The 13,756-nt window shown below is 38.3% G+C and overlaps 1 protein-coding gene across 2 annotated transcripts in view; it reads right to left on the bottom strand.

Moving 5' to 3' along the window:
• The window catches only part of pag1 (phosphoprotein membrane anchor with glycosphingolipid microdomains 1), a 54,467-nt gene that overhangs the window by 33,630 nt on the left and 7,081 nt on the right, over positions 1 to 13,756 (bottom strand). For both annotated transcript variants that reach the window (XM_055053917.1, XM_055053918.1), the window contains exon 2: positions 5,190 to 5,335. The gene's annotated coding sequence lies outside the window, so the exon portion shown is untranslated. The remainder of the gene's footprint in view (positions 1 to 5,189; positions 5,336 to 13,756) is intronic.

The following is a 13,756-nucleotide window of genomic DNA, read 5'->3' as shown; positions in this document are numbered from 1 at the left end:
TAGAGCTCATGTCTTTAAGGTCTAAATTGTCGATTCAGATTAAGTTTTAAACACATCAAAAGGGGGGGAAATGTCCAAATATATTATTGATAGTGTGACTGCACACCATCTGAAACATAATGCCTAACCAAATATTGCATATAATCAGTCCTTAGCAATTGTAACATTGAGCGCAATTATATTGCAATGGCAATTGCGTTTCCATAATATAGAGCATTCATGTATATTTATAGAATGATACGTTTTTAATGAATAACAATGTATAGGTGAATGTGAAAATATGCATTGTGAAATATGCATGGCTGTCACATGCATCCCTGTGGTTTGAGGGTTGAACATCCAATAACTGAACAATTGGCAGAAAATTCAAAAATCATTTTCTGTTGAAATGCACATCTCAATCATAAACAGACAGTCCTAAGAAAGCCCTGACAAACTTATGATTCACCTCACAGTTTTTCCACATAAATAATTGATCAACATGTCAAGAATTTGGTCCAAATGATGATTCATTAATGAGGTCCACAACCTGATCCTGAAGTTTTTTTTTTTTTTCTGAGCAGAGATTTGATTGATTTTAGAGCTAGGAGAAATTGACAAGTTGCTGTGACACGGGATAAACCAAAATGTGGGTTTGTGACGGACTCAATCCAGAACCAAAACAGAAATTTGAGTCAGTTGGTCTGTGGACTGAGAAGAGAAACTGCCTACGGTACCAAAAAATGTCTGAAATGGTCATGTCTTCACATGTCATGTTAAATTTTAAACAGTAAGACAGTGGAAAAAATTTATTCATGATGTGTTATTTTCCATTTCCTACTGAAAGAGTCGATGTTACATACTCCACCGACAGTCCTTTCTAATAATTGATATTTATAACTTTTTTTGTTTGCTTTGAAATAATTGGCTCCCAGAAAACGGGTTGCTTTTCCTGCTTTTAACATCAATCTTCATAGACAAGAAAACAAAAGTTTAAAAATTAACCAATTACTCCAATACTATTTCAACAAGTTTAAACTTATTATTTTTATTTACATAAATAAAAAAATCTTGCTTGTGCATCATGTATTGGAGCTCAGACGTGGCTATTAATTTCAAATAAAACATGCTATTTATAAGCATCTGTTCAGGCTTTAGATACAAGTTTAACTGAAGATCAATTACTTTATTTAGATAAAAGGATTGCATTCTGCTTAGTTAAAGAGGAAGTTCATGCAAGGCCACAGGAGCCTTTAGGTTTTCTGATGCTCTTAGTCAGCGAGAAAATATGAGCACCCAGGGATTGAGAAAAGCCTACTCCCATTCCTGCCGATGACAAACCTCGCCGGGTCTTGTTATCACTTGGCAGACCATCTTGTGCCCAAAGCAGCATGTCCCAATAACGGGCTATAAAAATGACAATCCGTATCAAATTGACAATGCGCATTCAAAGATAGAAGACAACCATGAAGTGCGCAGAAAGAATGCGTTAGGGATGACGCAGCATCAAAGAGAACACGCATGAGAACACACGTTTTCTCAGACACATTACACATCGATTATCCCTGATGAGTCACCGAGTGTCTGGGGAGTGCTTGTTTATGTGCAAGCTAATATTCTTGCAGTCGTGTGCAAGTATAACCAACACTAAAAGAAAGAGAGGTTTAGATCTACTAGCTAGAAGACACTTTTTATAACCTTACGTTAACGGCTGAAGTGCAGGTATTATGCTTTCCTCTCGCTTACAGGAAAAACAAAATGGTATTCTGAAACATTTCCAGTGGAAGTAAACACGTATTAAACCATCACTCGTCACTTTTCCACCAGACATGCGTCCACCGAATCATGTCATTTCACTAAGCAATGTCCAAGTTGCGGGACTTAATCCTATTCTGTTAAAAGTGTTCTGCCACAAATACGCAAAGTCTAGCAGTTCAACCAGAAACAATCAAACTGCAGAATGTAAAACTGACAATTACTCAACTTTGTAAGGTGCTCAAGTGTTTCAGAAGAAGTTTGCTAGTCATGCATAGGCTCCCCCATTGGGACAGTTGTGCTTCCTCTTCTTATCCAATATCCTGTCGACATGTAGAATGGAAGTTGTCTAAAACTTAAAATCAATATGTGACAAATGGAAACCAGTCTGGAAAGCCAAATTAAACATGTGTCTGTCTGCTAATTTTTTTTAAATTTTTTATCTCAAACCTTGATTTGATATGTTAGGTAAAAATCAGCATCACTTTGTCCATTTGTTTTATATAAATTAAATTTAAAAGCCTTTAGCTTGTATGAATAAGATGAATTTTTATCATTTAAATAAATGAAACAGAGAATCTGTGAAAGGAAAAACACAAAGCAAATTCCATTTTATTATGCAGAGGAGAAACTCTCCTGAGAAAAATCACTTTTGCAGCATCAGTGCGCACAGTTACTATAGCAACATGAACATACTGGTTTTTAAAAAATCCACAGCGACTGCAGATCAAACAATTCCTCTTTGCAATGGTAAAATTTAACTAGTAAAAAAAAACTGAATTAGCATTACATTTGGCTATTGTGCTTCTAAAAGCTACAAACATGTTGTTCAAATAAACAATTTAACCAACATTTATCTTTAGCCCCAGCCTTTCTTTTTTTAAATCACTGTTACCATTGGGCAGCAACTATTGTGACTGAACTCATTTATCTATCTGACAGTGAATGTCACAATAGCAAGTCAGTAAAGGCAGCAGACAAATGAGCGGTTTCACTGACGATGACATGGCCCCTCACAAACTACAGGGTAGGTTATGTGTTGTTTGTCCTCCTGCTCATTTGTTGTAATTCTCCCATAATCCTTTATGTGGCAAAATGACACAGCTGCCAGACATATCCACTCTGCTGGCGCCTCAGACCTCCACTCCTTTCCTCTCTCGCTCACTCACAAACAAGTTCTCCCTCCAATGAACAAACTTCACAACCACATGTTCTCAAACATCCAAGTTAAGAAGAAATCTCGTCTCTGGAGAGCTGTTTGTTTTTTATTTTGGTCGTGAGAATGGGGCACACCCTGTTTACCAAGTTTGATTCATACCTTTGAAATCATTTGGTGACTCAGGATTTCTAGATAAAACATTTGCTTGATTTTATTTTTTCCAAATTGCAACTACATTGAAGTGAGAATTCCACAGTAATAGTTTCCACAGAAATTTGTACAAGTGGAATGAAATTGAAACCTTTAACAATAACTGGCCAACAACTTGAGCCGAGTTTCCTTTTGGATATTGCTGAACATCCCAAAGTAGCCAGACCAGACAAGGCATCTCTCGATTCACTTATTAAGATAAGAATCCAGCTGCACACTGGCAGAGAGCCAGCAGGCTGTGCATTTCCAATAGTGTGCTAGGCTGTCTGGCATTTAGTCAGACTGGGATCTGCTTCCTTGCAAATCCTTGTTGATTTAATTTGTGCACGCTCGACCGGCAATGTCAACTTTGCGAAACGCGGTCCTGAAAGCTGGGCTAAATTAGATGAGCGTGCTTAATGCTCGCTTTTCTGCCTCCGCTGGATGCCAGATGACAGCACATGAACAAGTGCTAAAAACGTCCAGAGAGAGCCAGCAACGCCAACATCACAGCAAATAGGATTTGAAATTTCTGGAACGGTGTCTGTATTGTTGGGAAAACACTGCAGAAAAGCTCAGATGCACAAATTAGCCGACAAATGGTGTTCCTAATGTTCATATCTGTGCAGAAGAATCGAATTAATCTTGTCGTTCCAACCAGCAAACACAAAGAACTCAGGTAGGTGTGGTCTGAGGGCGGTCATTATGGTATTAAGTCTTTAAGCAAGGTCTATCTAAGAAGCAATCCAGGATCATTAGCAGTGTAGCTTTCAGTGTTCAGCATGCTTAATGACTAGACCTGTCCATCCTGCCTGAGTGATTAGTTATTGACCAGGCTGAGGCCGACTGATGCAGGAGAGTGTTCACAAGGCATACATAAGCTTTCTCACTATTTAGTGAATGAAAAGTGGATTTGGTTACAAAAACAAAGACACTTTTACAATGTCTAGTTCCACCGGCTGTACACACATGGTGCACAGTAACTCTGTGTTATTATCTAGCTACTACCTAGTCCATCCAGCCTGGTCAATAACTAATCACTCAGGCAGGATGGACAGTCCTTCACATATCCTGGATATATTCCACAATGGACAACCATTATCTGAAGATGCTTTCTCTCATTGAGGGAGTTTCTTGTTAGTACTGGTTATATTCTACATGAGCTAAAAGTCTCCTGTAATCTCCATATCTCTATTCTGAGGAGTAGTGGTTGAAAAACAGAACGCTTTTCTAAAAAAGTACATCCAGTCTCCCAAAACCTTGCTCGGGAATGTAGTATGGTTTTATTGGAAACAGACTTTAAGGCACAACTCCAAAAGACAAGACAGAGACTAAAGTTGGATTAAAGCAAACTGTTCAGGGCTGTTGTGAATGCACTTACAGTAAAAAATAATCTGAGTGTTAGGATGTGAAAGAAGAATGTGACAAATTTGTGCATCAGTGCTGCAGTAGCCTCAGCAGTCTGCTTTTTTTTTTATCATGGAAAAGATATTCACTGCAGGGGAAAAACAGCCCTCATCCTGGTGTTTCCTGCTGCTACTGAATGCATGAAAATTAAATCAGAGCAACAACACAGAAGCAGAGTACACAGACAGGCATTAAAGGGACATCTCCATAACAAGCTTACCATGGCAGCCTGTATGGTCAAGGTTAACCATTATTTGCTTTCAGTCACTTGTTAGTGCAGGTAAAACATCCTGATTAGAGGAATAGTGAATAGTGAAAAAGCATAACTATTCTCATAAACATTTCAACTTAGATTTGAGCAAAAAGGGCGTCAGTGTTTGTTCCTCAACAGCAAATTTCTTCCAGACAAAAACTTGTAACATCTCCAACACATTTGATTCTAGTACCTTAGACAACTCAGGAGGTAATACATGAATGATATTTGCTCCTTACGTTTGTAACTTGTACAACTCTCGTCATTTCAGAATATTTCACATTTGCACGTAAGAGGACTAATAGACAAGTCGGTCAGCAATCAGTTTGAAAAGACTTTGCCAAACTCATTGTACCTTCTTTATTCTAATAAGAATGCAATTTTCTTGAGCATGTAAATCTACCACACTGTTTGAGGTCATATTAAGTCAAACACAGACAAGTTTACCTCTTTGTGTTGCCAGAGGTCGGGTTTAGAAGGACAGCAAACCCACTGGGAGTCACAGTCTGATGGAGATGAATATTCCTCCAGCTTTTAATTGAATACCATCAAATGATTGTGGATGAGATGTCAGGTTGGTACACACCGATTGTCTGGGAAAATATAAGAAAAGAGATTTAGATTATAAGAGAAAAACTGAGCAAATGAGAAAAAAAAAACAGACCCATAATTTGTCACTCATTTACCGACAGCGTCTAAAGCTGGGAGGGATTTTTTAGTACATATTTCTTTCCAAACACTGCATAAAAAAAATTATTGTCTGACTAGAAAAAATAAGCTGTAATGAAAGCATTAGTTTGCAAGATTCACAAGAGTGTTGGGAATTTCAAAAAGGCTGTTATGTCTGGCAAAGCAGCATGAAGTAGGTCTTTTCCCATCTTGGATTTCCTGCATCCTGTCACTTCCCAGTCTGTCTGAGAGTTGTCGTTGGCTCATATCCTCAGCTCTATTTTCCCAGTTTGAAATTCCGCTAAATCCTCAAACTCTCTCGCATAAGTTCCCGCATTAGTCACAAAAACCTCCATCCAAACTAGAATTGTTAACCAATTCCAGCTGCTGTGCCTTTCTGTCCTCAGGCATCCGGCTGTGTGCTTTATATTCATTATGTAGGGCACATTTATAATGACACAGATCATCTCTGCAAGCAAACAGTTCAAAAATACTTTCAACATCCTCTTTGCACTTTGATTTCCTTCCTTAAAATTCAGCCTTTTCTTCTCCAGTCCTTTTGCTCTCACTTAAGATGTTTGGTTTTCATAAGGAGCCTCTGTTTTGAAAGCTTATTTTGTTTTTGTTGCTGCTCAGAGTGGCACCCTGCTGCACTGGGTCTGTTCCTTTTTCAGACTCGCGTCTTCCGCTTATAAAAGCTCCCCTCCCTTCTGTGCGTTGCTTCCTTTACCAGAAGCTGGAAGGTAAAATCCCTTTTATCATCCCTTTCTTATTGGTCTTCCTCCAGTCAAAACCTTTTTTTTTTCACTTCTAAAGAAAGTCTGTTAGCTGCCACACTACAGTAGTGCGTTTGTACTCTGAATCAGGACTGTCTCTTGGCTAAAGGAGTACTTCACACAACCAAAAAAGAAAAGAAAATGAAAAAAAAAAAAAACAAGTATCTCATAAATAGCTCTATAATCAGTGAGAATCTACAGAACATTATGGCAACATATCTTCATTTTCCCAAACATTTTCATTTTAACTATGTGCAGGCTTGTAACTCACAATAGTTATAAATATTTTCATGTTGGATCCAATGAAATAAATATAAAGACAATTTGATAAGTAGTTATAAAGCCACCTAAGAATGCAGCCATTGACAATAAAGAATAATAGAGAAATGGCCCAGAGATAAATTTGACAGCAAACCGTCCGGCTGAAATATGAGTTCATACAGCCAGGATTTTAAATAGTCTCAAGCAAAATAAAAAAGCTAAACAAGAGAATAAAGGTTGGTTCTGTTCTGGAACCTCTGGAGATGATTGTGTAAAGAATGTTTATTCACAAAATTAAAAAAAGCCCTTTATGTGGTCGGTATTACTGGAAAAGCTCCAGTACCAGTTAAAGCTATTTCCCATTTTGCTGCTGGTTGTGTGACACATACCAGTTGTAAATGGAGGCAACTCAGAGATGATGCTCAGATGTTGATGAAGGGCTGATGTGCGGGCAAGCAAGAACAGCAGTAAACAATTCACTCGGGGTCACGATTTTTGTGGTTCTGCAATGAAATCTATTAGAATATACCATCTCTAACTCCATGACTGTCACATTCTGTCTGTGGATTTTTCCTTTTTCCTTTATGTTTTCCCACCGCCATCTTCTGCTCTTGGATAAAGAAGCAGATTTATCAGCAGCCAGCAAATAAGCACAAGAAGTCTATACAAACAGCCCAGCCATGACAGAGACTGAGGAAGGAAGGACCAGAGAGCAGGAAGAGTAGAAGAAGACGGAGTAAATTCCTTGAATAACATGAAAATACTAATAAACAGCAGCTTTATGGAATCAGAATCATATTACATGAAGGCATGATGCCTTTAATTGCATCCATTTCGTATTTGCTATTTCACCCCCCCATTTGCCACTGCTTTCATTCTCATCCTAGCACATACACGCTCGCATAGACACAATGCTCTCTGATGTTATAATGCCCTGAGGTCCATTAACCAGACCAAACTAACAACAAAACTAATTGGCAAAAAGACTCCAGAAAATTTCAAGACTTAAAAAAAATAATTATTTGCAGAAGTAAATTTTTTAAAGCAGTCATGCAGTGGAGGCAAAATGGATATTTGCTTGTTTGTTGTTGCCTATGTGCTTAAAATGCAAAGATCAGAGGCAGATGTCAAAGCTAACAGTGTTAAAGACTTGTTAGTCAGCTTATCAGTTGATGTTCAAATATGTTTCAAATAATTTTTTTATTTCACTAGTCTGAATTGGTGCGATGACAATGTTAGAATAACCAATACAAAGATGGAAAGAAGACATAAAAACACCTCAAGTTTAAAGAACAGCGACATCTTTTAAGTTGATTTTTTTTTTCCAAAAAAAATTAAGGATTTTTAAACGCAAACGTATCAAGAGAAGGGTAAAAAAAAAAAAAAAATGACCACATTACAAGTACACCACTGTACAACCAATAGGAAATATGAAACAGTAATGAGAGTAAAAGTAGATACATAATGAAGAGATCTTCATTACTGGAACCATTTTTACTTAAGTCACTGTGTAGCACTTTTTGCACTTTATTAAAAAGCACTTTATTTAAGCATAGATTTGCACGTCAATAACAATTTGCCAATATTTGTCAATATTTATTCCTGCGAAAGGAGGACAATTGTTACTCAGAGCAAGGAGCTACTGGTGGGTAAAACTTGAGCAAATGTTTGTGCATAATCTGTAAAGTGTGGAGGTGCTAAGATGGAGTGGCTGTCTTTTCTGTGTCCTCTCCAGGATGTTTGGACAAATGCAGGGTCCAGACACCATTTCTGCATAAGGATACAGGAGAGGCCATGGAAAAGTGGGAGGGGGAAGTGTTTGTTGGGGTTTCATGATAGTCTTATTATGTAAGGATAAGACATAAAATACTTATAAAAAGTAAATAGAAATGTATTATTTGGTAAAAAATTTATTTTATTATTTATATAGGTGGAAATTGGTAAAGATCCCCAGTGATTTAAAAGGTGGTTTGGTCCTCCACAGCTGGGACTTTTTAAGGCTGCAGTTTCACCTGTGGTATTGTTCTTGATGCTGCGTTCTGGAAGAATAAACCTTTTTTCTGTTTCCGCCTTACTCTGATTCAACTTTCATCCTCACTGTAAATCCTGCCCCAAAAGGCCGCCTTGTTGCAAGATGTTTTTTTTGTAACTCATAAAAAGACATGTTAATTTCACTCATCTTCATTAACAACACCAGTTCCACCTGGAGAAAAGTAATCTCAAACCATGGTGCTGCCAGCACTGAATGGTGAATGTTTGTTGATGTGAAGCATTTATCTCCTGCCAAATACGTTTGAAATTTGGCACAATAATTCAGGCTTCGTTTCATCACCATGACACACAATAAAAGATTTCTACGTTGGAGCCCTACTCCTTAATTTAGACATTTGCAGGATGCACAAATGTTTGTCTCGTGCAGATAAGAAACAAAAACTCACCAGAATTCCCTGCATCTAATTTTTCGGTATCTTGTCCTCCTCTCAGTAGCCTCAAGTCCATCTTTCATCAGACCATAGCAGCGATTGCAGGCAAGTATCAACATTGACCAAACAAAGGGTTTGTTGGAATTAAATTAAAGTTTTGTTGTGGCCTAAGAGTCCAGACAAAAAACAGTCAGAACATATGTTGCATCACCTGAAAAGGACTGCCAACAAGCAATATCCTCACAGTCTATGGAGACTGTTCCCATGCAGGTTCTTCAAACTTTGCCAGGTAAATGTAAGGAATGCTGCAATTAAATAAAAAGGAGCCATAACCAAGTGTTAGTTGACTGGGTTATGACTGGGTTATTCACAAAAATAGAAATACCTCTCTATGTCAAATTGTTTTGTAGCCAATGTAAAGCCATCTCTGTGGCAGCTATTATTTTTAATGAAATCACATCACAATGATCCAGAGCAAACCTGGAAATATGAAAAACCATGAATGAAAACTAATGAAATGTGGATTCAAAGTTTCCATCCTGACTGAAAATCTTCATACAGATAAAGATCAACTTTAAAGTGCCGAATCAACATCTACATTTTGCATATCATGGTATTTTCTTTTCTCATATGTGGTTGAATTAAGCAAATATTCAAGAGCTTGTGTAAACTCATAAGCTACACAACAGAGATGGACTACTGTTTAGCAAGTTAGATCTCTCCTGAATAAGCACGTAAGATGTAGGTTTAGAAAAGCTTGCCTTTCCCTTCCTGCAGTTTTCACTTCTGCTTTCTGGCTTATCTGTTCTTGACCTTCTTGTGCTGCAACCAGCATAATGAACTCAAACTGTAGAGGAAAAAAACAGCCTGAAGAGGTGGACTCTGTATAAAACCAGCCTGCGTGTGCTTTATCGGAGCAAGGACACAGCAGAGCACGTATCCACACCTTGTTTGCCTTTGGCTTAAATTATTACGCTGGTACTCGACGAGATAACAGGGGCATTTCCTATTGTGAGCCTGCTTGGGAAAAGGGAAGCGGGAGGTACGGTTTAATTAGGAGCAGGACAAACTTGTCTTTGAATGGCAGACATTTCTTTAAAACTAGAGTGAGTTATAAACAGTGGGGTGACAAAAGGGAAGGGTATACTTTGAGAAACATGTGACAAATGGTAAAAGAGGAATAGAAAGTGGACAAACTGAGAGAAGAATGTGAAACACGCCTAAGAAACAGCAGGAGGGGGAGAGGAAGGCCAGGTGGAAGTGGTGAAAACGAAAAGGTAAATTGGAAAGAAAAAAGGGTCAAACAGAATCTCAGAGGCAGAGGGAAAATGAGAAATACAGAGAGAAGGTGGAAAATGGTGTCAGCCAGGCAGAGGTTCTTTATGATGGATGACAACCGATCATCTGCCTCTCCATCCATCATCTGATAACACATAAAGGGAGGAAACAACCAAACTGAAGCACAGAAAATCCCTACAACACCTTCAATTGCATGTATGGCTACGTGCAGTTCATGTGGAATAATAAGGAAGACACCTTTGAGTATCATCTCCTCCCAAAGTTTCAGCTCAGATATAAACTGTCCATGAGCAGAAATGTTATTTCTCTCCAAGCACATGACGCTCCCCACAGAAACTAAGCAGCAACCACCATGGCTGGAGGCTGCATCCAACACAGATGGACTCACTGACATGCAGTCATGCTGGGCTTTGATTAAAGGCCCACATAAATAAAAACCGGAGCATCACATGAAGCCGACGATGAATATTTCACTATGTCTTTTGTTGATCCGCACATCATATTTATAAGTACACTTTATTAGTAGAAAGGCAGATGAAAAGGTTCACAAATGGATTAAAATCGAACTGACTAGAATTTGATTTTGTGAAATTATATTGACTTATGCACTCACTGGCCAATTTATTAGGTACATGTAAATGCTGATTAACAAAAATAGTAAATCAATCAAACAAATGACAGCAACTGAATCCATTTATGCATCTGAACGTGGTAAAGACTCAAACTAAGAATCAGAATGTGAAGGAAGGAGGGTTTCTTAGACTTTTAACAATAAATATTTGTATTTCAGAAAGTGTCTCAGCTTTACAGAGAATAGTCAGCCTTGGTGACATCAGAGATTTAGAGATTTAAAAAATGCAACAGTAGCTAAAATGTCTTTCAATTTCTGAATTTCCAACGTATTAAAACTTGAAGTTGACAGGCTAGAGTATTAAAACTTGAAGTTGACAGGCTAGAGCAGTGGTAGATTGCACCAGCCCAATTCTCAAGACAGTAAATGGACACTAAAACTTAAAAAGCCTCACCAAAACGAAACCTCTTAAGAATTAGCAAAGGTTGACTTGGAAACTATTTCCTAAAAGTCACATCAGTTGCAGGTTTACGTTCACAAGCCTGAATGACTACGCCCTAAATTTTTCCTCTTGGAGTCATTTGCAGATCAGTTCACATTTCCATAAAACACAGCATAAAACTGAGGATCACAGTTTTATGCTGAGAATTAAACATTCCCCTTACTTCAAAAAACAATTACATTAAAAACTGCTTAGTGTTTTTTCAGAGCAAAATGTTTGCTGAAACATAGAACTGCAGATGAAGACAAAGACCAACTTGCAAACACAGAACAACAGAGAGTTTAGTCCAACTTGGAGTCAAAGAGACAATGAATCTACAAGAAACAGAACTTCTTTCCAAAAACAGAACAAGCCATTTTGTAGAGTACTTAAACAAGGCTTGTTGGAAGTGCAAAAAGTTTGCAAGCGGACCTGTGAGTACACGCCTGTACTTTAAATGCATGAAGGGAAATGTGTGTTTGTCCTCTCAGCAGTGTTTAAAATGAGGATCCTTCCCTCTGATGACATTATAGCATTTAATCCCAGCAGAGTACAACTGCAAGTATAAATGCAGCACCAGCAAATCTTTGCACGAGGGCGACAAGGACACTCCAGGCAATTGTCGATGTATTGTCTCCCCTGGTTTCACTCCTCCATCCCCACTTCTTATTTTAGTTTTCTTTACATGACATTCAGATAACTTTGTGCACAGACAGAAATCTCAGTCAGATATCTGCTGTTAAAACTAGACATCGTTGGCATAGCTCAGTCAGCTGGCGACAGCGTGACATTCCATCTTCCTGACATCAGAAAGATGGAATAAATACATTGGTTTGTTGGAAATAAAATGAAAACATTTTGCTCACCAGAGACTCTTGCTGTGAAATCTGTTTCGGAGCTTAAATCGCACAAACACCACATGATAGTTAGTGTTGTCATAGTGATAGATCTGTCAGCTACATTAATAATGAATCTAGTTAAGCTTTAGACGCATATAACAAATAACCTTGCATGGTAAATGACCTTCCACAGTAACATATTATGCAAGTCATACCCATCTCCTAGTCACATTTTATAACATAAATTCTGCTAAGTACAATTTCTGGAAATAGGAACTCAGATTTCCCTCTAAAGCTTCCTTATAGCAGAGTTTAGTGAATTGTTTTCAAAATGTTCAGTTGTTCTACATACAGTAATTATGTCGATCTTCCTCTACGCAGCACTAAGGGAAGTATTTTCTGCTTCACAGCACAGAGTCGAACTGGAATTATGCAAACCCAAATATTCAGAGGAAGCCGCTGAGAACCGCCTGCAGTGTGCGTTCGAAATGCTTTAATTTACCTGTGTGGGTTTATTTATTTGAAGCACTTGTGTTTTCGGAATGTGATTGCATGTTTTCTGCTATGTTTTGTTTGTTTTGTGACTGGTAGTGTATCTCTGGGCATGACCAGGCAGGATTCCAACCACTGTACATCAGGAAGAACAAGCTCCACTTCATTGCTGGGTGTTTGCACACATCCAACACGTTGAGCTCCAGAGGTTGACAAGCTGACATCATAAGCTCAGCTTAAAAGCTTGTTACCATTTGCTTCTTCTAAAACACGTGAGGAATGTGTTCAATATTAGAAAAACACGTCATGAAATGAAAAGGTTGCGCAATGTTTCTCTTTTTTTCTGCTGTTACCCTCGAGCAATTTTTATTGGCTTCCTTTTAAAACAAAAATGCCATAAATACATAAAATAAATAAATACATTTTAGAACTTTTTGACCCAAAATTTTAAGAAGCTTAATTATCAGAGATGTTACAGTCATGACTACAGACTTAATTAAAGCAGAACTAATTTCTTAAGTTGACATCTTAAGGCTCCCACACACTTGGGCGTACTTCACTCTGTGGAGACCCGTGTGTACTTGAGCTAGACTTAAAATAGACTCGAAGCAGATATCCGCTCAAATGTTAGTTTTTATGGCCACTTAAGCAGTAAACAGTGTTCATATTTTTTACCGTTTAAGTCTGCGACACAGAATTAAAGAGGCTTAGAGTCGTTGCAACCAGTCGCACAGACACACAGTGCAACTTTGTGTCGCTGTAACAGTTGTGCAATTGATGAAGAAGTAATGAGGCACCGAACCAGCTCATCAAACCTCATATAGTATCCATTTGGATTGTGGAAAATGAAGGAATTTGTCACAAGAAATGTCGGCAATCGGTATGCTTGACTACAACGCCGCAGCCGTCCATGCGGCTCACAGAATATGTCCTCATTTGCTTCTAACTCATCTCTTGCCTGAGGATGTGGGAGCCTTCAGTCTGCAGCGATATTGAACATCTATAGAAACAGCCTGGTTCTCAAGACAGAATGACAGCAAGTCACAGGTCCTTTTCTGTACACCATGAAGGCCCCTGTACCAGCTGAGTAGCAGTGCACAGCAACAGGTGTGGGAGGGGAGTGCCAGCTTCTCTTTTCTCTTGGAAAAACCCCCATCTATCACTCTCACATTTCCCCTGGAAACTCAGAAAAAAGATTTTAAA

The sequence above is a fragment of the Poeciliopsis prolifica genome, unplaced genomic scaffold (genome assembly GCF_027474105.1).
Source record: "Poeciliopsis prolifica strain line A6 unplaced genomic scaffold, Auburn_PproV2 SCAFFOLD038, whole genome shotgun sequence".
Taxonomy (NCBI): Eukaryota; Metazoa; Chordata; class Actinopteri; order Cyprinodontiformes; family Poeciliidae; genus Poeciliopsis; species Poeciliopsis prolifica.
The sequence above is the reverse complement of the archived record's forward strand: the minus strand, read 5'-3'. Positions and strand labels throughout refer to the sequence as shown.